Below are 27964 nucleotides of genomic sequence, written 5' to 3' on the forward strand. Positions count from 1 at the left end.
CTGGGGTTGGTATTTAATATCATCTTCAGAAAACTCTCCCCTGGTCTGAGATTACAACTTTGTTTTCCCTGATGCTTTCTTCCAGTACATTTATGGTTTAATTTTGTTTTGGTTGTTGTTTAAATTGCATGACCATCTAGATTTCTTTCTATAGATCGTCATTAAAAAGGAGGCGATTCCATGCGTCACCAACAAATGTGTCACGATGCATTTAATAAGTCCTCAGTTGTTAGGAAATAGGTTGTATTTAGTTTTCACTATTTAGAAAATAATAAAATATAGACAACTGGGTAATAAAGAGTTAAATATTCATCCATTAAAAGTTCCAGCAAGAGGATGTGATAACAGAGGGAACAAAACCAATGGAAAACAGAAGTTTCTCAGAGGTAAAGAAAGGAAGGTCTTTAGAGTGTCATGGCCTAATCCACGCTGAGCAGGATGCTGAGAAAAAAAATTCACACTTAGATGCAACGAAATTAAAGTGGAAAACTCCAAGGATAGAAAGAATATTCTGAAAGCTTCTGTAAATAAGAAGCAGGTTACCTGAGATGCAATCAGCTTGACATCAGATTCCTCACCGTCAAGATTGAAGATACATTATTTAAAAGAAAATGACATGTTTTAAATTCTGAGTATGCCCCAAGCCAAACTTTCAATTAAAGGTTATTTCTGAGAAATCAAGCATTCAAAGTATTTACCACCCAGGTAGCCAATTTGAACATAATTACTTGACTTGAAGAGTTTTTCTGAAACGCACAGAGGAGTATAAGAGAATGACTGTGTCCTGGTTCTCCACAACCTCTGTTTGGAGCCCAGACTCATTTGACCCAGTGTTCACGGGACCTCCATGCCCCCTCTTCAGGACGCACAGAGTCTGCTGGGTCTCCTCACCACACACCAACCATGAGGAATCAAAGCTGCCACCTCAGGTCAAATATTTAGATAACTCCCTCCACCCGTGTTGTAGCCATTTTGGACTTTGTGACTGGCCGAGTGCAGGGCTTTTCTGAAAGCACTGCAGGCTCCCTCAGACTATGGTCTGGGAAGTGGGTTGCTGGCCCCCTGGGGTCTCATGAATCCTCTTGCTAACTGGAAGGTTACCATTGCGCGCAAACTCTCTGGGATTTCAGCCTGGAGGGAGGCCAGGACACATGTTTGCTTCTCCATCTCTTTCTCTTCTCCATGCTCAGCACAAAACCAGAAAGACTGGGCTTTCCCATGTGGCAGGGGTCTTTTATATCCTGAATTCTGTCTTTCCCTTTAGCTTGTAGCTCAACTCCCAACCCTTGAGAGCCCAAGAAATATAGAAAATTCCCTCCTCTCAATATGGCAGTTTCCTTGATAGGAACTTGAAGTCCTTTTCATTGATAACTATGAACTCTCTTCTTCCCTCATGTGATAAGTATTCAACTTTCTCTATTCTAAGGACAACCAGCACTTCCTTGATTCCTCCCAATGTAAACCTTGTCTGCCAGATCTTGTACAGGACATAGGAGTTATCGTTATTATTTGCGTCTATCTGGATATCACACGGCTCCCTCCAGATCATGCACTCTATGAGAGAAATGCCTCTAAACCAGCGGTTCCTCAACCTTTTTGGCGCCAGGGACTGGTTTCATGGGCTTCTCTGATGGCTCAGATGGTAAAGAATCTGCCTGCGATGCAGGAGTCCCGGGTTCAATGCCTGGGTCAGAAAGATTCCCTGGAGAAGGGAATGGCAACCCACTCCAGTATTCTTGCCTGGAGAATCCCATGGACAGGGGAACCTGCAGGCTACAGTCCATGGGGTTGCAAAGAATTGGACATGACTGAGCAACTAATACTTTTTAAACACTGGTTTCATGGAAGGCAATCTTTCCACAGACTGGGGTGCGGGGATTGTTTTGGGATGATTTAAGCACATTACGTTTATTGTGCACTCTGTTACTTTATTTCTATTATTATTACATCAACTCCACCTCTGGTCATCAGGCATTGGATCCTGGAGGTTGGTGACCCCTGCTTTAAACAAGTCTATGAAGTTACTCTGATTCGGCCAGTTAAGGTGGACTTGTTTACACTCTCAGATCTGATTCTTAATCAGGAATATCTTTAGAGTGAGTTTAAATGACTTCTTCTGGGTTAAAACCAATGGCCAGGGCTGATCCTTGAGGAAGACCCAAGGATAGAAGGAGGTGAATCTCCTAATCACAAGTATCCAGGACCCAAGACTCGGAAACAATGCTTCTTTCTCCATCTCCATCGCAACCTGCCAGTGCCCTGTTTCGTAGGTAAACAACTGGGCTGTCCTGTGGAAACTGCTTCTGGAGTGTCCTTTCTGGTTCAAGGTGCCCTTAATGTTAGTGTTTTTGTGGATGTTAATGAGGGGACAGTCAGATCCATACACACAAGCTGGCCTAACTCTCAGGCTCTAGATTCAGGACATGAGCAGAACCACCCTGTAGGGCATCTTCCAAAGACCAGGAGAGCTGACTCGGGCTGGAACTTCTCAGGAGCAGTTGTGCTGGGGATTGGAGTCCTTGCTCTTTCTTCTTTCCTCTTTCTCTCCTTTCCTCCCTCTTAAGGATGTCTGAACAATGCTATTTGCAGGAATACCTGCCCCTTTTCCAGATTCTCTCTTATGGTGTATTATTTGCTTGCCTTTTAAAACACACACTGTGCATCATTTTTCATTGCTCCCTTAGTTTTGAAATACGTATTTCCAGCATTTTCCTTGGGAGCCAGGAAGCTTGGTCTTAGACTTGCTGTCTGACTGTGGGAAAATTAATTGCCCCTGCTGGGCCTCTGGTTTATCCTATGCAACAGAACTGAGAAGGACCAGATAATGCCAGCACTTCTGTCAGTGATGGCCTTCTGGGGCACTTGGCTTTGACGCCGAGGCAGGACTGACATATGATGGCGTCTGCATGTGATCTGTGGCTGTCAGCATTCCACTTGGAGAGGTTTCATGGGTACGTGGACTCCTGCTCGGAACGCAACTGCCTAGAAGGAACAGAGACAACTGTGTCGGCAGAAACGACTGCCTATTAACACAGCCAGTTGTTGATTAATGAAGGAGAGAGAGCACAGAAGACTCAAATCCACAGATGATTGTCAAACCTTATCTTCAGCAATAATTTTATCCTCCTCTCTAATTTCATTGAAAACAAATTTTGTTTGCTTCCTCTTAGACCGGAGCTGCTAACAAGAAAAAAATGAACTGACTTAAATTTCATCTTCTTTCAATTTCTCTGTGCAAGCTGAGGTAGAGTACTAATGAGCAGTGGAAGGACCACAAGTGTTCATCGAAGGGTGAGAAGAAAGACTGAAGAGGCCAAAGCCCCTGCCCACAGGGTGGAAGTTTGGTGAGTGAAGGTCAGCATTAGAATGTTTGGCTCATCGCAGTGTAGGTTTGTCCTCATACATGCCACAGCCCTTCTCACAGTTGGTAGTGATGCTCTGCTCCATGAAATCACTCAGGAACCCAGGATTCTTCCATCCCTTGAGGCATCAGAGACCTCTACCAAATTCTTTACATCTGGCTTGAAGACAGAGGAAGAGAGAGCATGGAGTATTGTGAAGGAGGTCTTATGAGTGTGGCCTGACCACAGAGAACTCAATCATATGACCCTATCTGACTCCAGTGAAGCTGGGAAATGTAGTCTGGCTATGTTCCCAAGAAGTAAAGGAACAGGGTGAGTGAACACATTGCAATGTCTTTGCCATCAGGTCTTTGTCTATGCTGGCTGGTTGTTGCTCTTATAGCTCTGAAGTGAGGGGACACTTTTCTCGTCAGTACCTGAACTCATTCATGGTCTTACTCATGGCTTTTGTGTCATCCATTCTTTATTGGAATGCAGTCAATCCCCAGCACCCAGATCACAGCTTCTTCTGGTCAGGGAAACTCTCTCTGATGGTACCTGACTCTCTCTCAAGAAAGGAAGAGGAGACTATTTCCTTGTAATCTCATGGTTAGGGACCAGACTCTAAGCCCTTTGGATCTGATTGGAATCTTTGCTATGTTATTCACCTTTCTGGACCTGAGTTGTTCCAGTTGTAAAACAAGAATTAAAAACTTTTGTCTCATAAGATTTTTGTGATGTTGAGAGTAGTGTTTGGCATATTTTCAGGTCTAATATATTAATCTAAAACACTCAGTGGATTCAGAAGGGGAAGAAAATATTCAGACTTTTCTTCTAACTCCAATAACGCTAGGGAAGTTGTTACTTTAAAAAAAGAATGAAGTTCTTTTGTGCTGTCTCTTTCTTGCTCATTAAGCAACAAAAATCTAGTTATAGCTTCTCATCATCCAGAGTACAGGGTAATGGTAAAGGATATTCATTTCTCCCAATCTGTAACAAAAATTAGGTGTGGTAGGGGGTCGTCCAAGTGTCTGATCTGTCATCCTTAGACCATCAAGGACCATGGGATGACTGGATCTATATTGGGGAAAAGTAGAGTTGATGGAAGTAATTAGGATTGATTTTGAAGTTTCGGAGCTTAAAAGACCTTGTGAACATCTTTTCTTCTGTCTCCCATGGAAATAAAATTTTTAAAATATCTTAATTCTTCCAGTCCAAAGTCTCTTGTTTCTGTTTGTACTTTTCTAGGAGTTCGGGGACCTTGATCATAATCCTAATTACGGAAATAGTTAGTGCAACTAATTTAATAGCGTTAAACAAATACCTGTACTTAGTAGTTACTATATGCTGGGCATATTCAAGCTTGTTTGTTCCTTTTGCCTTGGCAGGCATAGGATTTCAATTCAGGACAGTTGGCCTCAGAATCGAGTCTTTCCTACAATATGGTGTTGTCTTTTAGATTATGTAGATATTGGTGTTATAATTTGATCACGTTCATAATTTGATCAGTCTTGATCAAGTTGATCAAGTTCATGAACTCGATGACACATTGGTGCCTTTATTACATTGCACAGAAATTATACTGCTTGGTAATGGTGGTGGGGGACTGTCTCCAACATTTTTTGTTAGGAATTTGCAGTATTTCAGTTTTAGCTAATAGATGAAGTAGGCTGTATAGGTCCAACTCCCAAAGAGCTCCCAATTTCATGGGTCTAAGTGGAGCTGAGTAAGGTTCTCAAGGAAGTTCACAAAGGAAATTCAAAATTCTAGCGAAGGTCTACATGGGACATGGAGGATGACCCAGGAGAGCCAAGGGATAGAATAGGATCTGGACCTGTCAGATGGGTCCTAGCGTCTTCTTGGGAGTTATTTGGTATCCACGGCATGGACACCATTGGTCTCAGAAGGACCTTGGGTTCATCACCCTCATGAGAAAACCTTCTTCCACTTGCATGTTCTGGGAAGGGGGTAACCCTGGTGGACAGGATGTGTCCACCCAAGGTCTTAGTGTCAGGGGTAGCCATGGGCTCTGAGACAGAGGTTGGCTGATACTGGGGCAGCAGCCCTCCCTGTATGCCCTTCCCAAGTGGGAGGAGTGAGGACCCCCACACAGATTTTGTTTTACATATTCCCAGGAAGTGGGGGAAGAACAAAGGCTGACTGGTTTAACATTTCTGCTGCCTCTCCTTTCCTTCCACCCTAGTCAGGAATTCAGAAGTATAGGAAATTACTTGGTTAACCAAATGGAGAATTTAATGAACTCACTGATACTAAAAGAAAAATCTGCAGTGTCTTTATCTGTGTAATTAATTAGCCTCTGTCTGTGAAGTGTTCTGAGCATGTGATGTGCCATGGATCTCGTGTTATTAATTATCATCATGCATGGGAAACATAACTGGATTTCTTGACCTCTATGCCCTTAACAGCCCCTGTTTAATGGTGCGTTAATTGTAGCTTTATTTTTTGATCAGCTTCGATTCTTTTTAGGTGATGGAATACTTTTTCATGTCTTTCGACAATTTTTCCTTAGAAAATCTAGTTTCAAAAGTATGTGTGCAAACATGAGTATCAGTGAGGAGCTACTGAAAGTGTCTGAGGTGGGAGGAGCTGCAGGGAGGAGCCCGTGAAAGCACAGAAAGCAGGGTGACAGAAGATGCATCTCCTAGTGTCAGATGAAATTTGAAGGAGGAAAGACTGGGAGCAGGAAGAATCCTGCTCAGGCATGAAGTAATGAAAATTAGGAATGAGGGATTATATGGTAGATAGAAAAACTTATTATTTTAGGAACTGTTGAAGAGAGTGTCCTAATGGGCCCTCTGATACGCTGGGGAAAGACTATAGGTAGCTTAATACCTTGTGTTAAAAATGAAAAGGAATTTGGGAGCTGGAGGTAGTCTTGAGACAGACAGATGCAAGGCAGATTTGGAAGGAGGGTACCACAATGAGAGTCCTGTGGATGTGAGGATGGAATCCTCTGTGGCGAGTGAGTGGCTGTGTGCCCCACAGCAGGCATTGCCCAGGTCCTGAGTAAGCATGGGGCTGGATAGCAATCAGGTTTGTCTTCTCATCTGTACTTGGATGCAGGGTAATACTCACCTGTCTTTAGTGTGGTGGGAATAGTGTTCTAGAGAAGTCAGAGAGTTCCACCCCTGGCTTAGCAGTGAGAACAGGGAAGGGAAGGTTGGGAGAAGGCCATGCAAGTTAGGTGGAGAGTGGTCCTCCAGCATGGACTCGAGTGACTACAAGAACAAAAAGCCACAGAGGGATTCAGTAAATTCTTGAGCTGGGCCTGGATTTCCTAGAGCATGTGAGATGGGATTAAGCCAATTTTATTTGATTTTCAAAACCGGTGTGACCTCAGCTAATATCATGATACCAAAAGGAAAGATAAATCCTAGCTACTCTGCAAATTGAGGATTATATGCTGAACCTTATGAATTATGTGCTGAACCTTATGAAGACCAAAGTCCATTGCCTTCCTCTGTCCAGCTTTGACCTTGTATTTGTTGTTTAGTTACTTAGTCATGTCTAACTCTTTTTTAAGCACATGGACCATAGCCACAAGGCTCCTCTGTCCATGGGTTTTCTGAGGCAAGAATTCTGGAGTGGGCTGCCATTTCCTCCTCCAGGGGAATCTTCCCGACCCAGGGATCAAACCTGTCTCTCCTTCATCTCCTTGCATGGGCAGGCGGATTTTTTACCACTGAGCCACCAGGGAAGCCCCTGTGTATCCATTCACTGTTTTACTACTTTTCTCGAATAGTCGTCTGTATCTCAGTGGGACAAACTATGTTTTTAGAGCTTTCGGAAAATTCTTTTCTTCCGGAGCCACTCTGTTCTGGATCACTTTGGGCTTTTAATGAGATAAGGTCTAGATAACTGTTCTGGATCATTCTGGACTTTCAATGCAAAGAAGCCCAGAGACACTTGTCTCAGAGCCACTCCTGGTTCTTAATGAGGCGAGGCCTATGGAAATGCAAATATGTGGATGAAGTCTTCCGAATTGCTACCTTCTTTCCCCAACCCCTCTCCTTTGTTGTTTTCCATATTACTTCTTTTTGTTTCCTGAGTGTGTGTGTGCTAATAGGCATTATCATTGGACAGCTGGAGGTTTGAGTATCTATTTATGATTCTACACCTGGACTGCCTTTGTCACTAAATAGCTATATGACCCCTGGCAAGTCACCCAGTCTTCCCTTCTTTGTGTAATCCACTGTTTACTTTTCATTAGATCGCCCTGTTTAGTTGTCTCTATTGATAAAATGCTCAGGCTAACTGATCATTTCATCTGCCAAAACAAAAAAACAAAAATACAAAGGTTCCATAGCCAAGATAAGCAAACAACATAAATGCCCTTCAGTGGATGAATGGATAAGGAAAATGTGTGTGTGTGTGTGTGTGTATGTATATATATATAGAGAGAGAGAGATGACAAGTGATTTGTCTTTCCTTTTGAGATCATGATATCACATTGGTTTGGAAAATCAAATAAAATTGACTTGATACCATCTCACATCCTATATATAATGGAATACTACTCAGCCATAAGAAGGTGAAATCTTGTCATTTGAGACAACATGGATGGACCTTGAAGATACCATGCTAAGTGTACTGAGTCTAATTGGGAAAGACAAATGCTATATGTTTTCACTTATGTGTGGAATATGAACAAACAGATAAACCAAAACAAACACATAAATAAAAAGAAGAGAATAGTGGTTACCCAATGGGAAAGGAGGCAGAGGGAAGGGCAAAATGAGTAAAGGGAATCAGCTGTATGGTGATAAGTGGAAACTGAAGTTTTGGTGGTGAGCATGCTATGGTGTATGCATAGTTGAGACTTATATCATAAGCCAATGCTATCTCAGTTAAAAGAAGTAAAGTGCTGTCTTCTACAAATACTGATGTAAGATACTCCATGATGGCTAACTTGAATCACTCTAGGTTTGAGAATGCCTTCCTGGCTTGGCTTCTGGGACTCACCTGTGAAATGTTGGAGTATTGGAGTTGCAGATCTTGTGGGAGAGACATTTCTTTCCCTGTGAAAGTTACCACACCCAGGCAAGCATGCAAGTCATGTCAAGGGTCCTGGGCAAGTTCTCAGTATGTCTCTAAGATACATTTCATTCTTTGTGTTTCTTTGTGTTGCCATTGTTAAATGCAAACAGGTTGAAGACGGGAGCTGTCTTTAATGGAAACTGAACAGTGCCTAACCCCTGTGGATATCCACTGAGTGTTGAATAACAGCAGTGATCATGTGATAAGAACACCAGCTCACTATGCAGAGAATACCAAATAGCCTGGAATTTTCCTGTTGCTGACAGCATGGCCCAGGAGCATCTTGAGGTGAATTTAAAAACCTCAGCGATTCAAATCACATTTCCCATAAGAAATCCATCTTCTAGCTTGGAGTAATTGTTCGGCTCATTGCTGGTTTACTGCGTGATTTGTTAGTCCTTGTTTGAATCCTCTAGGTCTGGAAGAAAGATACTGTGCTTTAATGATAAATAATCTCAAAAAGAAAAAAAAACATCCAACCAGCTCCCTGGCCGGTACCTTTCTCTTTTTACCTCATCCAGTATTTTTTTTTTCCAACTGCTTCAGTTGTTCTGAAGTAAATTATTACCGTATGAGCTCCATTTAAAGAGCTGCTATAGAAAACAAGCTGCCACAAGCTATTAAGAAAATAACCCTATTTCAGTTTTGAGTGAAAAGGAAAAGAAATTAGCTCCACTCACGATACATTTTTTCCCCCCATGGAACCAGAATCTTTCTCTATAGCATCAAAGAAAAGAAACCGTGTCCTTTTTTTTAATCCTCCCTGCTTTCTTCAGTGCTACCGCAGTCTTATTCCAGATGATCCTAAAGGAAAGCTGTCAGAAGTCTTGGTTAAAAGCTTTCTGGTGGGGACACTAATGATTGGTTTGGAAAGACCCAGGGTGAGTGGGCACGAATGCAGCTCCCCTTCCGCAGATGTGCAGTGCTGTGCCCAGCACAGACATCTTCCCCAGCATGGGTGCTTCAGCATCACTGGGGCACTGCCGGCCTTGAGATTCACGCACTTACTCATTATTGGCCCGCCAGTGCTCCATGTCTTGCCAGATGACCAAGATATAGTGAGTAAGACATAGTCATGCCATAAAATGACCTCACTGTAGATTAAAGAGCGATGGGTTCCCTGGATGTGTATAATGACAGTGACAGGCATGACTTGGAGGTGGGTTGTGGGACCACAGCTCAGAGTACTTACTCCGTCTTAAGAGGGGTCACAGAAACTTTCCAGACGAGGTGATACCGGAGTTGCTTTCGAAGACAAATAGGAATTTTCCGGTTGTAGGAACGGCCAGGAAAGAGCCTTTCATTGTCACACCTTATTTGCTCTCTGCCCTTTGAACTTTAGAATTATTTCACCCCACATTTCCAAACCTTGTTGAAGTTCAAAGGGGGCCATGTCTTCTTCCCTGTGTCTACCACTAATTCTCTCAGCTGTCAAATACCAACAATGGAGCTGATGCTGGGTGCTTTGTAACATCTTATTTGTCTTAACTTTACTCTTATGTTTATAGATGAGGAGGCTACAGTCACGCAGCTGATAATTCAGATAGCCTAGTCTGTTTTCTAAAATATAAGCTCTTCTCACTAGAGCGTGCTACAAGTTAAAGAGAAAAAATTCTGTATGATGATCTAAGTGGAAAGAATATTTAAGCCTGACAGCCACACTTTCTAGCATGAAAACTTGCAGCACATTTATAGTATTTGCCTGAGTAGATAAGTATCATTGTTATTGTTGTTATTATACATGAACTATGTTATTTGTTGTGCTTGGTTTTTGTTTTTCCATATTGTCAGGCTTTGAAATGTACATTTTTATAGCACATTTACATTTCTTATGAACAGATATTTCCATGTGTCTGTACTGTTTGTTTGTGGACACCAAAAAACTTGAACCCCTGAGCCAGTTGCTAGCACACTTTAAGAAACACTGAGCTGGGCTCAGTGCCACAGCAGGAAGATTGGAACCTTCAAAGTCTTCTGCCCCTGGGTGGACATAATGATACATGAAACTGGATTCTAAAGTGTCTGTTTAGGACTTTGTTTCCTCTTATGGAAAAGAGAATTTTAGGAAGTTTTGAGTTGATCATTGTCCCCGGTGGCAAAGACCACTGACTGTATGAAAATTCTAGGGCTAGACTACATTTCCCAACCTTCCCTGCAGTTCAGCATGGTCATGTGACTGGGTTCTAGCCAATGGGCTTTGGGAGTCAGTGATGTGTATCCCTGCCAGGTTTGGCACACAAACCTCCCAAGCAAGTTCTTTTGTGCTGTGCACCCTTTCCAACTGCCTGGGGGTAGAGATGACTTTCAGGATGACCTTGGAAGCCATGTGTTGAAGATCCACGATCACCCATCTGCCTGAATGACTATGTGGAAGAATCCATTCTCTGTCAAGAACTGTTAAGTGAACACGGGACAAACTTCTATTGTGTTTCCCTTTTTTATTTTTAGACTTACTTGCTGCGGTAGCCAGTGTTACTCTAAATGATATAGATCATCATCCCTGGAGTCTTTATTGTCTTAAACTTAGTATCTGTGGCCTGAATCTTGCAGTTTCTGCTGTAGAGAAGTTAGTAGGGAGAGTTGGAGGGCTTTGTGAGGCTTTAAATGGGAGGAAGGCACACAGGTTAAGGTCATCAGGTCCCATCCCTGCTTGTATCTGCTGAGCTGGGTGTGGCCTGTCCCCTGAGGGCTCTATGGGCAGGGAGGAGAATGTTCTGACTGTGATCTTTTCCCTTGGTTGCTTTGTCAGCATAGCTTGTTCTGCTGCAGGGTTTCTGATGAGATTTCTGTCTGCCAGGGCCTGCCATCTCTCTGTCTTTATTTCATCCTTCTTCTCTTGAAGAGTTGTCCATTGCAGTGACTTCATTAGCTCCATCTGATTTCAAAATTTATTCAAGTAGGGTGAGGAGCTTCCTATTCTCAGAGCTGCTGAGTTTGGAGGACAAGCAAAACCATTCCTTCACTCGCTCACGTGTGTTAGTGGAAGGTGTTGGCAGGAACCTGGTGTCAGTGAAACATGTTTTAAAAAACACCAACCTAGTGTTGGAAAACATGCATATATCCTGTCAGTGTTTCCAGAGGTCTTCCTGAGTCTAAGTTCTGGGCACAGTTTATCTGGTTAGATTTGAGGAACTGGGTTTCTACCACCACTGATGCTGCATCTGGAACCATAAGCTGGGAACATCTGCTGCTGAGTTAATCCAGTTCTCACTTTAGTAAAATGTCACAGGGCGTGACCCACAGGGAGTGGGCAGAGCGGTGCATGACCGTGTTATCATAGACTTCAGGGTCTGAGAACTAGGTTAGATGCTTGCCTTCTCTGGGATTCCACATTGCTGTTTCCTTCTTATTCTTTCAGATGTGAGAAAGCTGAAGCAGGAAGGATTCCTGTGCATTGCACAGCAGCCCACAAATGGTACCTTCGAGACATGCTCCTCTTCTATTCCTGTAGAAATGGGCAGGGATAAGATGACTCAGCATTGGGGGATTTTGAAGGTGTTCATATGTAATATTATATACTTAGCTTTTATATCCATATTTCTAACTTAGCCCAGACTGAATTGGATAGGATTTTATGTATCTTTTTAGACAGATGCATCTCATTTTACTCTGGGTAGACTTCCTATTGTGGGCACTTATAAATAGGACATTTCATGATTTCTTAAATATTTACCGTTAACCTGTTGTTTATTATTGTTTGGAAAGCCATCTGAGCGTCTTGTCTCCTCTCAACCAGAAGGCTTCTGCCGCCATCCTAGAGCACCAGTGATAAGCTATGATACTTAGGAGAGCTCATAACTTGGTTGCCTTCTTTAAAAATAGTTTGTATAACAGAGGATGAAATGGTTGGATGGCATGACCGACTTGATGGATGTGAGTTTGAGCAAGCTCCAGGAATTGGTGATGGACAGGGAAGCCTGGCGTGCTGCAGTCCATGGGGTCACAAAGAGTCGGGCACAACTGAGTGACTGAACTGACTGATAAATAATTCCAACTTTCTAACCCCCATTGATGTTCTCAATTTGATTATCCCATTCACAAACTCTCCCAGGGAAGCTGGAGTAGTTCTTGTAATAATTTAGGTCACCTCGAACTGTCTCAACTTTTAAGTTGTAATGACAAATCCCAGTTAAAATTAGAATTATACTTTTAACTTGACCAGGGGTGAAAATATCTATTACACATGCTACTAAAAGGTTCCAGTTGCCTCCTAAACACCTTGTTTTTAGAGTTTTGTTTTTCTAAGTCTCTGGAGAAATGGGGAGAGTGAAAATCTCTTACTTGAATGCATTATTCAAGGGAAATGTTGTGCCGGATAGAACTTGCTAACAGACAGTATTAAATGCCTTTAATTCTGTCTTGGTATTTTCCACTTGGAAGATTGTGTCGGTTTTCTTCTTGAGATCAGGTTAACTTTGTCATATTTATAAGAAATCACCATCAGGAGGAGGATTTTATTTCATTTTTTTAAGTGGTTAGGTGGTGTCCCCCCACTACTTGCCCTCCCAGGGCTAAGGACCTAAGGGAGAGCCTTGTACAAGGTCTCCTGGGCCTGGGAAGCAGACATTGTCTTTAGCGTAATCAAGAGAGGAGGCGCACTGGGAGGGTGGTCCTCACCCCGCAGTGTGAGCTTCCTTGTCTGGACTCGGGCCCCGTTCCCACGCTGAAATCAGAGTCAGGTGGTAGACGAGGTGGGACTTCTCCTTCTTTTAAAGCAGCAACCTCAGTGGTGACAGGTAGAGACTGTCCATCCCTGTTAGAGGCCAAAACCAAGAGAAGTGGGGGGAGAAAGGAGCAGTTAGTGTGGAGAGAAAGGGCGAGTCTAGAAATGATGGCCCATGTCTGATAAGATGCTTTGTCACCAAGGAATAGGAACTCTTCACACAAAACATTAAGAAAGGAGGAAGCTTACTTCACGTGGGTGTGTTTGTGATGGTGCCAGCTTCCTCGACACTCTGAGTTTGTCCTCAAATTGGTGGCCTGGTGGCCTCAGCAACCCCATGTCATCTAGACACCACAGCGCCAGAGACGGAGGACAACCTTTTCTGTGGCTTTCTCTTTACATTGCGAAAGCTTGTCCCTGAATCTCCAGGAGAGTCATTTCTCATGGGCTAGGGTTGGGCTAAATGCCCATTTCTTAGCTACTAATGCAGTAGACAGCGGAATTACCGTGATTGGTTTAGACTAGTCTAAATATTGGGGTATTAGGCACTATGACACTCAAGGTTCCATACCTGTGAGGTCTCTTATTATCCCCTATATGTTATCAATTAGATATATTAATTTCACCTAGATATTTAAAGTATTTAATGACTGGTGTATAATATAAAAAATAAAAAGTATAGCCCTATTTATCTGTATAACTATATATACTACATATAAACTAAATTTAAATAATGCTTAAAATTCTCCAAGCCGGGCTTCAACAGTTCGTGAACCATGAACTTCCAGATGTTCAAGCTGGATTTAGAAAAGGCAGAAGAAACAGAGATCAGACTGCCAACATCTGTTGAATCATCGAAAAAGCGAGAGAGTTCCATAAAACATCTACTTCTGCTTTATTGACTATGCCAAAGCCTTTGATTGTGTGGATCACAACAAACTGGAAAATTCTTCAAGAGATGGGAATACCAGACCACCTGACCTGCCTCTTGAGAAATCTGTATGCAGGTCAGGAAGCAACAGTCAGAACTGGACATAGAACAACAGACTGGTTCCATATCAGGAAAGGAGTACATCAAGGCTGTATATTGTTACCCTGCTTATTTAACTTATATGCAGAGTTCACCGTATGTGAAATGCCAGGGTGGATGAAGCACAAGCTGGAATCAAGATTGCCGGGAGAAATATCAATAACCTCAGATATGCACCCTTATGGCAGAAAGTGAAGAAGAACTAAAGAGCCTCTTGATGAAAGTGAAAGAGGACAGTGAAAAAGTTGACTTAAATCTCAACATTCTGAAAACTAAGATCATGGCATCTGGTCCCATCACTTCATGGCAAGTAGATAGGGTACCAATGGAAACAGGGACAGACTTTATTTTCTTGGGCTCAAAAATCACTGCAGATGGTGACTACAGCCATGAAATTAAAAGATGCTTACTCCTTGGAAGAAAAGCTATGACCAACCTAGATAGCATATTAAAAAGCAGAGACATTACTTTGCCAACAGAAGTCCATCTAGTCAAAGCTGTGGTTTTTCCAGTAGCATGCATAGATGTGAGAGTTGGATTATAAAGAAAGCTTAGTGCCGAAGAATTGATGCTTTTGAATTGTGGTTTGGAGAAGACTCTTGAGAGTCCCTTGGACTGCAAGGAGATCCAACCAGTCCATCCTAAAGGAAATCAGTCCTGAATATTCATTGGAAGGACTGATGCTGAAGCTGAAACTCCAATGCTTTGGCCACCTGATGCGAAGAACTGACTCATTGGAAAAGACTGTGATGCTGGGAAAGATTGAAGGTGGGAGGAGAAGGGGATGACAAAGGATGAGATGGTTGGATGGCATCACCAACTCGATGGACATGAGTTTGAGTAAGCTCCAGGAGTTGGTGATGGACAGGGAAGCCTAGAATGCTGCAGTCCATGGGGTCACAGAGTGAGACACAACTGAGCGACTGAACTGAACTGATAAATTATATCAATATATACTACATATATATATTTATATTGTATATGGTGTATATCTGTTATGTATTATAGTATATATTATATATACTATATTGTTACTATTTTTAGAATGTGTGTTTATGTACATACACAGACTATTTACACACACATAAAGTAGACTTTATATAATCTAAAAGCTTCTTTCAAAGTGTTGTGTTGTAACATAAACCCTTTATCACATCAAAATAATAATTTCCTCATTTTTTGTTGCACCTTTGAAATTGTTGGTCTGCAGTAGCTGAATGGTGCCAGTCAGAGCCACCTAGTCAGGTTTGATGAGTGCCTCAAATTTGTCCAGCATCTTTCTCATTGCATCAATAGCCACTGAGAGACGGATTCTCATCAGAACCTGAGTAGGGCCCGTGCCTTTTCTCCACCTTAGTGTTGCCCTCTCTGATGGTCTCCAGGCCTTGAATCCTCTCTTTCCATCTTCTCTTACCTGCAGTTAGTCAGGTTGGCATTGGTCCTGGGCCCATGCAGGGGGTGGGGGTCCAAAGGGACCAGCAGAGAGGAGGCAGGAGTCCAGGATGTGGGTGAGGAGCAAGCTCAGTAGCTGGACCAGGATCTTTGGTTGGCTCTTTCATGGAGGGGAAGGAACTCTGAAGGACCATGGGCCCCACACACACCAGTCACAGGAGAGTGGGCACTGTTGGGAAGGAGGCAGCTGGTTGAGGGCACTCGCCACAAAGTGTGACAAAGTGTGACAAAATTCAGAGGGTGAAGGACAAGAAAACGGGACATGGGCAAAAATGAAGGCGGAGCTGTGGTTGTTGATGGGCTTTTGGGTGGGTGACATCTTCCCGTGGGAGCATGTCTGGGTGGGAGAGGTGAGTAGGGTGAGGCTCCCCTGCCCAGAGGTCACTCGATGGGGTTTGAGGGGCTCCATGGCCACTTGCTGAGGTGTCTGGCAGAGTTCCCTCCAAGACTGGTTCACAGAGTCTGGGATGGCTGCTCCCCATTAGGGATGGCTCATCAGCTAAAGCAGGCTCACGAAGAGGCCCCGTACTGACATCTGACCATGCCCATGGGCCCTGGTCAGTCTTCAGCCACTACCGGAGCCCAGCAAGGTTAGGTGTCTCTCTGGATGCGTATAAGCAGTTCACGTCCAGCTTGTCTGAGGGGTCTCCTTCTCTCTCCCAGAGGCTTTTGAACCAGGAGGCAAATTTTCAGTTCATTAAAAAAGTAATAGTGGACTCCTGTGGATCCATATCCAAACTTGAAGGACATTTTGATATCGCAGGAATGTGTGGTTTTCTGTGATAAACCATATGTGCTAGAATTTACATTATTAATTAAGCCTGCATATGGCAGTTGTACTGTTTACCAGCCAATACGGAGGTACATAAATATTTGAATAGCTTATAATGGTGTGTACTCACTGAATACAAGGTGTGGTTACATTTCTTCTCATCTTCGAGAGGTGGTTTCTGGAGGTGGGTATTGAATTATATAGCTTGAACCTGAATTAAACATTATTGAGTACGTTAGGGTTGTGTAGTTTTTTATGATGGAGGGAGGGGATAGGCCACCTCCTCACCCTTTACAGAAGTAGGCACTCCAGTGTGGAAAGAAGGGTCCTTGACTTGACTGCTGGCCAGAAAACTGACAGTTCCTGAGGGTTCCACTCCCTTCCCCTCCCCTCTGAGTGGAGCACATCCATTGTCTGTTATACTTTTTTTTTTTTTTTTTTTTAAGTAACATATTCTCCTCTTCTTGGAAACTCAAAAGTAGATATTCTACAGAAATGTGAACTGTGAAAGTATATCCTGTAATTTATAGTCGATATGCTTTGAAGGTGAAAAACACCCTCTAGTCATACAACATCACTGTAGCTTCTGTCTTTTTATCCACTTCTCTCCCTACTTTGCTGGCTGACTCGAATCACCTGCAGAAGAGATCTGAAGAGGGAAGGAGAAATGAAGAAACACACTGGAAAAAATTCATCAGTTATTATTAACTTAAAACTCCAATTGACTTGCTTCCCCCAGGGCTGGAGACTTACAGTAGGAGTGGAGAATTGGTCCAGTTAGCCTCAGACATTCAGAGAAAGAGATCAGCGTCATAGAAAGATCAGTGAACTGGGAGAGAGAAGAGCTAAATGCTAACCATGGTTTTCTGAGTCCTTTAACTTCTCAGCCACTCAGTTTTTACTTTGGACACCTTGCTCTCTCTCTCATTGTCTTCTACTTCTGGCCATTCTCTGATTTTCTTTTCTACTTACTGGAAGGCCTCAGAACATAGCAGACAGGAAATGCCTCAGACTGTGTATTGGTTAAAAACATCATCCCACAATTTTGTTAGTTCATAATGCTGTGAAGCGTCCAGTTCCTCTGGCCTGGGCTAGCTCAGCTGGTCGTGGCTGGTTCGCTCGTGTGTCTGCTCTCAGCTGGCAGGTCTGCTTGATGGTCTACCATGGCCTCCCTTATGTGTCCAGTGGTTGGCAGGCTAGCGGCCAGAATCTGGCTCCCTGAAGTGCTTTGGTTCTCTTCCACATGACCTTTCATCCTCCAGCACACTATCTCAGACCGAATCACATGATGGTCTCTGGGTTCCAAGCTCAGCAAGTCGGCCAGCCAGAATGCTTAAGCACTTTCCTAACCTCTGATTATATCATCTTTGCTAATCTCCAGTTGGTCAGAACAAATCACATGGCCGATCAAGATTCAAAGGGAGAAGAAATAGACTTCGTGTCTGGATGAGAGAGAAGAAATTTATGACCATTTTTGCAGTCTATTAGAGACTGTATTTTAAGACATCGGAAAAAAGTGAAGACTGGCAGCAACTTTGGGTGTTCACTGGGTACGGGACATTACAGTAATCACTGAATTTACATGATGTCAAGATTCTTGACGGTATCATGTCCTCATGATATCACTGTCTTCATCAGTCCTACATCTTTGGTGCTTCTGTTTAGAAAAGTCACTATGTCTGAACCCTGCTCTGCTTTACATAGCAGATGTGGTGTAGAAATGTTCCTTGTACGTAGAAATTTTTGTAGCTTGAATTATATTTTCAGCACAATAGGGGAGTTGGCTATTTCAAGGAACCCAGTCGTGAATCTTTCATGAAAGTAACGAATCCTTTTGTAAGATCCCAAATCACCTTCTGGTTTAGCTGCTTGGCAGGTCAAAGTAAACGGATTTTAAAATATAGATGATGTAGAAAGGGCTCTGACTTTGCACTTGAACTGCCCAAGGTTCAAATCTTCCTGACTGTGTGATCTCAGGCTGGTACTTTAATTTCCCTAAGCCCTACTTAAAAAAAAAAGAAAATTAAGTAAAATGCAGTTAAGAGATATCTACATCCATTGGATTATTGGGAGGATTACATGACAAGTGGAAAAAAATATAAACGGCCAAATAATTACAGAAGTTCAGTCAATGAGCACGATGGTTTCTTCCACGTTATCAGATATTAGATTTTGTGTAACTGCCTATCCTGTCATTTCCCATCATAGATAAGAAGCTTGTGAAATATTTGTTTTTCAGTTTTGAGATTAGCTTGGCTTGGTTCCCTTTGTCTGTTCTTCCCAAGTCTTGCCATGAAGCTTTATAGCCATTTTCATTCCTTGATCAAATTCAAGAGGGTGGATGAGGCAATGAATTCATAACTTTGTAGACATCACTGGGTAAAAAGTCTGTACTAAATCAATTTAAAATAAATTAGCTGAGAATAAGGCAGGTGCTGCCTCACACTGTCTGCAGAGTTATCTTTTAACCTGATCAGCAGAGAACAGGAAAACAATTAACAAACTGGGAAGCCATCCCAGGGTATCTGAGGGCCACCAACCACAAGGTGGTCGGTTGAGTGATTGTCACAGACTTGAGGGTCAGTGGGTGGATGTGCCGTGTCAGCACAAAATCCTGACCTGGGGTGGCCAGTCTTCCAGGGCTGTGAGAGCATCACAAGGAATTTATAGCTGGTGAATTACAAAAACAGCTCTAATTAGCCCCGAGAGGCAATAGCATAAGAACTACTGAGAACACTGCAGACTCATATTTGCTTCCTTCTCATGATTTTATATGAGAGCTTAGTAATGAATGTTCTTTAACAATAGGAGCTGGGAGACCTTGGCTTTAATAGGCCACCTGAGGATATGGCCTCCTTTATTTGCAGTCCTGCAAAGATCAGTGGGATACTATTGTTAAGCCCTGAATCGCTTCCCAGTTTGCACTGTGGCTTCAATCAGAAGGGAGGAGCAGAGGGGAAGAAATTTTCCTTAACCACTGCCCCCTCCCCACGCAGTAATAAACAGTAAATAATCCAGCACTCAGAGGGGTTGGAATGCTTTGTGGAGGACCAGCACAGTTTTAAAAGGAGTTTCAGGCACAAAGGTTGTTTTATTTGTTTGTTTGTATTAATAAAGAATAATAATATCTCTCTGACATAGGATAAGATACTGTTTCTGAAGTCAGGGTTGCCTTGGCCAGATATTGTCACTGCCTCCCTTGGTCTGCTTTTTCTACATCTCAGTGAAAAGGTACTCATAAATTCATTCTCTGGTTGGTGTTTGGGGATGTGGCTCAAAAAATCCCTCTGTTTTTTCCCTTGCTCCACTCATTAAATATATAGAGAGCCTTATATGCAACAGCCTCTGTTCTAGGTCCTGGATACGTAGTGAGGTTGAATGAAAGATCTCTCCTGAAACCTGAGCACTGTGGTGTTTCAGTTGTGGCTAGAAGTTCAGACAGGTAGCTGTAGGGGTCTTCAGGGGTAGCAGTGGGGATCCAGCCATATTCCCATGCTTGTAATTCCTCAGTCAGGGGAGAGTCCAGGATGGGGCAGGTATAGGAATTCAGTGCTGTTTTCCTCATCTTGTAATATAATTATAATGGATTTCAATAAAGGCAGTTCAGAAAGGGTAGAAAAAAATCAATCATCATTTTCATGGCAATTTGATTCTGAACCAAACATGTTAGCTCATTCCTGGTGGAAGCTGATATCACCAGCTTCATCCAGGTCAAGGAGATGGTTCAGCTTCACTGACTGGTGACTTAGGAGCTTATTATAATATTGATTTCTGGGTCCCATCCAGGAGCTTCTGGGTCCGTGTATCCAGGGAAGGGGCTGAGTCTCTTGACTTTTTATTTTTTATTTTTTTTATTTTATTTTATTTTTTCCTTCATTGTGCATTTATTTTTTATTTTTTTTATTTTTTTTTTTAGTTGGGGGCTAACTACTTTACAATATTGTAATAGTTTTTGCCATACATTGACATGAATCAGCCATGGGTTTACATGTGTTCCCCTTCCTGGACCCCCCACCCACCTCCCTCCCCATCCCATCCCTCTGGGTCATCCCATTGCCCCGGCCCTGAGCCCTTGTCTCACGCATTGAACATGGAATGGTGTTCTGTTTCACATATGATAATATACATGTTTCAATGCTATTCTCCCAGAACGTCCCACCCTCACCTTCTCCCTCAGAGTCCATAAAATTGTTCTATGCATCTGTGTCTCTTATTCTGTCTCGCATATAGGGTTATCGTTACCATCTTTCAAATTCCATATATATGCATTAGTATACTGTATTGTTGTTTTTCTTTCTGGCTTACTTCACTCTGTATAATGGGCTCCAGTTTCATCCATCTCAGTAGAACCGATTCAAATGTATTTTTTTTAATGGCTGAGTAATATTCCATTGTGTATATGTACCACAGCTTCCTTATCCATTCGTCTGCTGATGGACATCTAGGTTGCTTCCATGTCCTGGCTATTGTAAACAGTGCTGCGATGAACATTGGGGTACACGCGTCTCTTTCAATTCTGGTTTAAAAAGAACTTCTCAGATGCAATCCTTGGCTACAGATCTCAGGCAGGCCCATGTGGTTTATGTGTTCCACATCGAATCCCTCCACCTTCTGGCAGGAGCAGCTCACTTGATTTGGGAGAACCACTCTCCTCATCCTGTGAGGAGGAAAGAAGAGTATGATAGTTGGTCTTATACCGTTAGCTCATCCAGTCAGATGCTACTTTTCCCAGAGTGAGGTAAGAATAGGACAAATGATTTTGGAGCCCATCGATTCCTCAGTGGTACTCAGAGTAGCTGGTTTTAACTTCCATTGCTTGAATCCTCAGAGCTGCTCTGGTCCCAGATTTTGTTCAAGTTCAGTCCTTCAGCCATTTCTTGCTTTGTGAACCTTTATGAGAGCCTTTAAATGGATTTTTTTGGGGGAGGGAGCAGAATTGTTCTGTTGGTATCACTGAAGAGGCAGGAAAGGACATGAAATAATACCATGGGATTGGTGTTCTGGCTTTGGGTGGATGCCATGTTTAGGAGAGAAGGCAATGGCACCCCACTCCGGTACTCTTGCCTGGAAAATCCCATGGACGGAGGAACTTGGTGGGCTTCAGTCCATGGGATCGCTACGAGTCGGACACGACTGAGTGACTTCACTTTCACTTTTCACTTTCATGCATTGGAGAAGGAAATGGCAACCCACTCCAGTATTCTTGCCTAGATAATCCCAGGGATGGGGGAGCCTGGTGGGCTGCCATCTGTGGGGTGGCACAGAGTCGGACACGACTGAAGCGACTTAGCAGCAGCCGCAGCAGCATGTTTAGGAAGAAAATGTGGGTCTTTCCTCTGTGTGGTCCATAAAGGAAAAGCGTGCCCTGCCTTCTACCTCCACCTGGAGAGGAGCAACATGCCTCTTCTCTTTCTTTCAGTTAAGGCAACTATGCTGAGAATGTTTTTCTGTGTATCTGTTTCTCCTCCTAAGCTCTGAGGACAAGAACTGTGTCTTATTTTTGTCTGTGATTCCAGGGATTCACGGAGGGCTTGGAGTATAGAAGCCTCTACATGTGGCTGTTAGACGGGATTCTATCCTGGACCTGAACTGTGATGCAGGAACTGGGCCTTGTTTGAGCCTCAGGCTTCATCGTGAGCCCCACCTGGGTGTTTGGAATCTGTTTCTCTCTGCCTTTGACCAGTCCTGTGCTTCCTAAGAAAAAAATAACTGCCTCCACTTGGGCCATTATCCTTTGTTTTTAAAGTCCGAAGATCTTTCATTTGCTTAGAAATTGATATGTTTCTTGGATTAATTTCTCATATCTGGGACCATATTTCATTTTCTGCCCCTCCTGAGTCTGTTCTATGCTAATGGCATGATAGACAAAAGAAGCATATTTATCTCTAGTGTCTCCAGGACCTCAAGAGATGAAAGTTTCCAATTAGCATTCTTTCCCTGGCAGCCCCACTTCATGATTAAAGAGCTTCATTGGCTTTGGACAGTTTTAGAAATAAAACCGAGTGCTAACAGAGACCCAGGGGCAAGACCTCATGAGTGGAGGCCAGAGAGGAAAGAAGCCAATGAAAGGGGAGAAGAGGAGGCCACTGTTTCTGGAGAGGCAAGGAAGGACAAAAACAGCCACTGAGATAATTCGCTCTCCTGAAAGTGGAGTCGGTGGCCAGTTCCACTGAGGCGGTGCAGTTTGGGAGTCGGAAAACTTAAGGGTGCTCATCTTTGTTTCTGCTTTGTAAAATGCTGCTGAATAAGTACAGGAATCTTGGTTTGTAACTCCTTCCTCTAGGAGCTCACTTTATGGCCTAGATGTGTGCTGAAATATTGCTTTGAAGGCAGCCATGAGGGATGTCAGAGGTCAGCTTAGTAGAGAGAGGTGGAGTGTGACTGGCTGGATGTTGGGAGACATCTGGGCATCCATCTGGTTTCTGTCCCGCCCCCCCACCACTCATCCCTCTCCCCAGGCTCACAGCTGCTCTGTATTGTTCTGAGCTCTCTCACATCCATGCCTTTGCACCATTGCTCTCTCCATCTAGAACATTCTTCTCCCTGACTTAGGTTTTCTAAAAGCAGAAAGGAATCTGGGGATTCATATGGTCTCTTAAGGGAGTGGTGGCAGGAGAAGGGAAGGGAAGGAAGAAGGGGAGTATAGAGTAAGGAGCTGAGCAAGAATGCGATCTCAGCTGCTCCTACAGGGAGCTCTGAGTGTGAGTTGCATCACAGAAACTGTCCCAATTTCAGGCAGGGCCCCTGGACCCCCATGACAGTCAGTCATTTCAGAGGGGATATCCCTACATATAGGACTTGACTGGTGGCTCAGATAGTAAAGAATCTGTCTGCAATGTGGGAGACCTGGGCTCAATCCCTGGATCAGGAGGATCCTCTGGAGAAGGGAACCTTCCAGTATTCCACTCCAGCATTCTTGCCTGGAGAATTCTATGGACAGAGGAGCCTGGCAGGCTGCAATCCATGTATCACAAACAGTCAGATGTGATCGAGCGACTAACAGTATCTCTGTTTGTGGGTGAGGTACCTCCCCTTGGCTAGGACCAACTGTCCTGAGAATGGGGCCAGTGTGAATCATAGCAGTTGAGACATCCACAGCAGCTGGGTGGTGGGAACCCTGTCCTGGCAAAGGAGATCTTGGTGGAGTGTCAGCAACATCCCTTCCACTGCCATTCTTTACCCTGTGAAGTTTTGTTAGCTGATTTTTCAAGACTTGGTTCTGGTCATACATTGTTTCACCACTTCTTTCCTTTCTAGCAGGTTAGAGAGCCCTCATCTGTATTCAGAAGCCTGCTGGACTTAATAAACTCCATATCCTCTATCTATACATCAATGGGCCTTGTCTAGTCTCTCCTTGGTGATATGGGATTACCTTTCCCATCTTTATCTGTCATGCTTACATAGTATGTACAACATAATGCATGCTAAGTCACTTCATTTGTGTCTGGCTCTTTGCAACCCCATGGACTGTAGTCCACCAGGCTCCTCTGTCCATGAGATTCTCCAGGCAAGGATACTGGATTCGGTTGCTATTTTCTACTCCAGTACAACATAATGGTGTTCTATAAAATTGTGTTGAGTGGGTGAGTGAAATCTTGGATCCTCCATTAGTTTACTGTGTGATTGAGGTCATAACTTTTGTGAGTCTAAATTCCCACTTTTTATAGCAAGGTATAATATGTGCACACTGGTCTGTTAGTGTTGTTAAGAAGGTCAAGCCACCCAGCCTGGTCTTAGCCATGAGGCATGGTATGAAAACAAGATCTTGTTTTGTCTGGCTCACCTTAGTGCAAGAGTCTGCTTAACAAAGACAAATGGTGTCCCTCCCACCTAGTTCCTCTCTTGGTACCCTGGACAGTTCCAACAGATCTTCCTTATATAATACAAGGCTGAACTCTTGAGCTTCTCTTGAGCTTTCAGTTTGCCTCCTGGAGCCACTCAGGATGTCAGCTCTGTGTTTCACAGGACAGTCCTTATGATTTGATTATTTCAAGGGAGTGTTGTTGCCTCATCCGCTGTTCTCACTTCTCGATGACAGTTGCAGCCAAACCTTTGAAGGTTGAGTCTTGCTTGTCTCCTTCCTTCCTTGGTTGTCATCGGCTCCTGCTGTTACCCAGATGAAATGGAGAGAGTTGGACTCTCAATGTTGGTTAAGTTCCCAGGAAAACGATCCTCAGGAAAGGCTTCTGAGGACATGCATGGAATTTTGTCTTGATTTTTTTCTAATCATGCCAACTCAAAGGAGGACATTTCTGCTTAGAGGGATCCTACACTCCCCTATTTGAGCAAACTTGTGGAGATAGTGAGGGATAGGAAAGCCTGGCATGCTGCAGTCCAAGGGGTTGCATAGAGTTGGACAGCCTAATGACTGAACAACAACAACAACACTCCTCTATTTTTCCTCAACAAAATCTTGATGATAAATGGCATCATATCCATAATCAATTCTGGTTTTCCTGAATAACGTATGATTAATATTAGGGTGATGTGGACACACCAGTGCACCAGGGGCTGAAATGATTGGGTCCTGTTTCCAGTGGCCACTAATTAGCTGTGTGACCTTAGGCAACTTTATCTCTTTGTTCTTGAGGTGCTACAGCACCTCTCAACATGTGAGAAGAGTGAAGACAGACAGTGGACAGAATAAACAATTACAGAAGGGCCCAAATTAACAGGATTTACTGATGGTTTTGATGGAGAAGTACGGGAGAAAGAGCAATCAAGGACAACTCTCAAGAGTCTGTAGGAGCTCTAGCAAGTTGGATAGGGAGTGGGGACCTGCAGAGAAAATAGAGGAGCATCCAGGGAGATGGGGGGAAATCGTGGGGTTGAGGAGTCCTGAGAGCCCACATAGTTCCAGAGAAGGGGGGTGGTTTGCATCACCGCTGAGGTTTCAGGTAAGATGAGGATTAAAAATTATCCTTGGGCTTTAGCAGTAAAGAGGTCACCTGATGATCACAGAGGCTTTTTAAAGCCTGTGATGGGGGTGGAAGACGGATTGGAGTGAATTGAGGAGGAAGTGGGAGGGGAGCATATGGAGACTGCAGGGAGAGATAACTTTCTGGAAAACTTTGGGGCGTGGGGAGGAGGAGAGAGGACTATAGCTGCAGGAAATGTGGAGTAGAAGGAAGGTATTTTTAAGTCGGGGGAGACTTGAGCCTTTTTAAGTGATTGAGAGGAAAGGTTTGGCTTCTTCTGTGTAGGAGAGAAATGGGCTAATTGATACCCAGAGCAGATCAAGGAAGAGGTCCAGAACACAGGAGGAGGGACCAACCTTGGCAGAGAAAGGCGCTGTCTTGAATGTCACGTCAGGGATACATGTGTTGCTGTGGAAACCACACTCAGATTCACTGGCCAGCTGCTGTTTCTCCTTCCCTCACCACGACCACAGTATCTGCTAGATGCCTTTTCTCTAGACCTCAGTTCGCAGCAGCGTGAACTCCACGTGTGTGTGTCCATTGCGGGAAGAAGAATATCCCAGGACCGCACAGGCACACTCTTGGTCGTTGGGACTAACTCCTTCCTGCCTCTGCTCATTCAGTGTTTGATAAGGAGTGAGAGTCATACCCAAGCTTCCCTGCACACTCACCCCTATCCACGCATCCGTTCTCCCCCGATTGGCAAGTTGACATCCTGCAGACCCACAGTCAGCTCCCTCTCTCCTCCTCACAGATGAACTAGACAAGCTGCTGTTGCTGAGAGTATGACGGTCTCATTTCCCATGGTCTGCCTCAGGCTCCTGTGTCTGGGTCTAGGATGAGTCAGCATTCTCTAATACTCTTGGCCAAATCTACTTTTCTTATAAATGAAATTGTCATCTTTGTTTACTCGCTAAGTGGTGTCCAACTCTTTTGCAGCCCCATGGACTGTAGTCTGTGAGGCTCCTCTGTCCTTAGGATTTCCCAGGAAAGAATACTGGAATGGGTTGCCATTTCCTTTTCCAGGAGCTCCTCTAGACCCAGGGATTGAACTCATGTCTCCTGCGTTGGCAGGTGAATTCCTTATCACTGAGCCACCAGGGAAGCCCATAAATGAAATGATGGTTCCCAGTTTCCTTGTTGATGGAGGGGCCTAAAGGAGTCGACTGGCCTCCCAATGTGTGTTAAGTGGCTTGAGTGTCAAGATGTATGACTACATTCTAGATGTGTTAATAAAATACTGACCCTATAAAAAAAATTCATGTCACATTTTAAAACAATCCAGGAAGCAATGGCTAGAAACATCAATTAACTGAGAGCTTTAATATGCTTGTGTGTTTGTGCGTAACTAGCTTTCTAAAGGCCTGAAGACAGAAGCACAGACTTTTTTAAAACGACAACCAATTGCAAGTCAATAAACATCCTGCTCCTTCTCTGCTCATCCAGCCCAATGATGATGAAATGCACACCGACAGGAGCAATAAGAAAAATAATAACATTATCACAGGATCAATGTGTATTGCTGGCTTCATAAATAAAGGACTTGGCTTCCTATTGATGTTTAATTTTTGTAAATGCCTCTGGAAATTTAAGTAGCAGTAGGAAAACATTATCCTGAGATAATGTTCAATTTCTCCCAACATAAGCTCTTAAACCTTGGACGTGTTCAGCTTTCAGTCTGGGACAAATTCTGGAGAATAGATTTGTTTGGAACAGACGGTGGTAGATGGATTTGAAATAGCTGACTTGGGTGCCCTGGGTCTAGGGGACAGGAGAGTAGAAGACGGTTGGAAGAACAGAGGCAGAGGAGGCCTGGTGTTCCTGCTTCCTCTATGGCTTGTTCTCAGGTATCCATCAGCAAAATGGGAGATTCTTTCTCCTCCATCCACATCCCACAGCCAGTGCAGCAGCCTGTGCCAAATTTGTGAGTCCTGGGAGACAGAGGAGGCTCAGAAGGAAGGGTTCACCTATCTCTGTAGGATTCCGTGATGTCCTCGTATCCTGTTACCTCTTGCTGTACATCAACTACATTGGGCACCTGGCTTGAAAAACAAACCAACGCCTGCCAAGTCTACCCTAGCAAAAGCACTAGAATACTTTGAAGGTGAGAAATCATAGATATTAAAGCTGAAAGGGAGCTTCCTCAAGAGATCTCCTAATCTAGGATTCCTCCGCCTTCAGGAAGGTAAGCATGACTGCCCCCAGTCCTCGGAAGACGTTCTGAAAACTGAGCTAATTAGAATAGAGGGCAGGAAAGTGACTGTCTTCTACCCGAGAGCAATGTCTCTCTGACAACTTGCACAGAGTCACCTGGCTCTTGTTAAAACACAGATCCCTGGACCCCAACCCCAGCATCTCTGGTTCTGTAAATCTGGGGGTAGGGCCCAGAAGTGTGCATTTCCTTTTTTAAAAATTATTTCTTTACGGCTATGCTGGCTCTTACTTGCGTCATGTAGGATCTTTCGTTGTGGCACACAGACTCTCTAGTTGAGGCTCACGTGCCCAGTAGTTTCAGCTCTCAGGCTTAGCTGCCCTGTGGCATGTGGGATCTTAATTCCCTGATCAGGGATCAAACCCTCATGCTCTGCAGTGGAAGCCGGATTCTTAATCACTGGACTGCCAGGGAAGCCCCCAGTGTGCATTTCTAATGAATTTTTAGGCCCTGGTGATGCTCTTGGTCTTGGTCTTACTTTGAGAATCACTGGGCTAGAGTCTCCTTTCTTGATTTCA

At 43.7% G+C, this 27964-nt stretch overlaps 1 long non-coding RNA gene across 1 annotated transcript; it reads right to left on the reverse strand.

The window, feature by feature from the left end:
* Positions 1–1907: 1907 nt before the first annotated feature.
* Positions 1908–27964, reverse strand: LOC145520566 (uncharacterized). The gene is made up of 8 exons (XR_014064599.1): positions 27678–27964; positions 17070–18318; positions 16447–16965; positions 13017–13152; positions 10854–11844; positions 8325–8817; positions 6438–6580; positions 1908–3521 (listed from the first exon to the last, which is right to left on the reverse strand). It is a non-coding gene; the product is annotated as an uncharacterized LOC145520566 (long non-coding RNA).

Source organism: Giraffa tippelskirchi, chromosome 9 (assembly GCF_054371585.1).
Source record: "Giraffa tippelskirchi isolate mGirTip1 chromosome 9, T2T-mGirTip1v1.2.pri, whole genome shotgun sequence".
Lineage (NCBI taxonomy): Eukaryota > Metazoa > Chordata > Mammalia > Artiodactyla > Giraffidae > Giraffa > Giraffa tippelskirchi.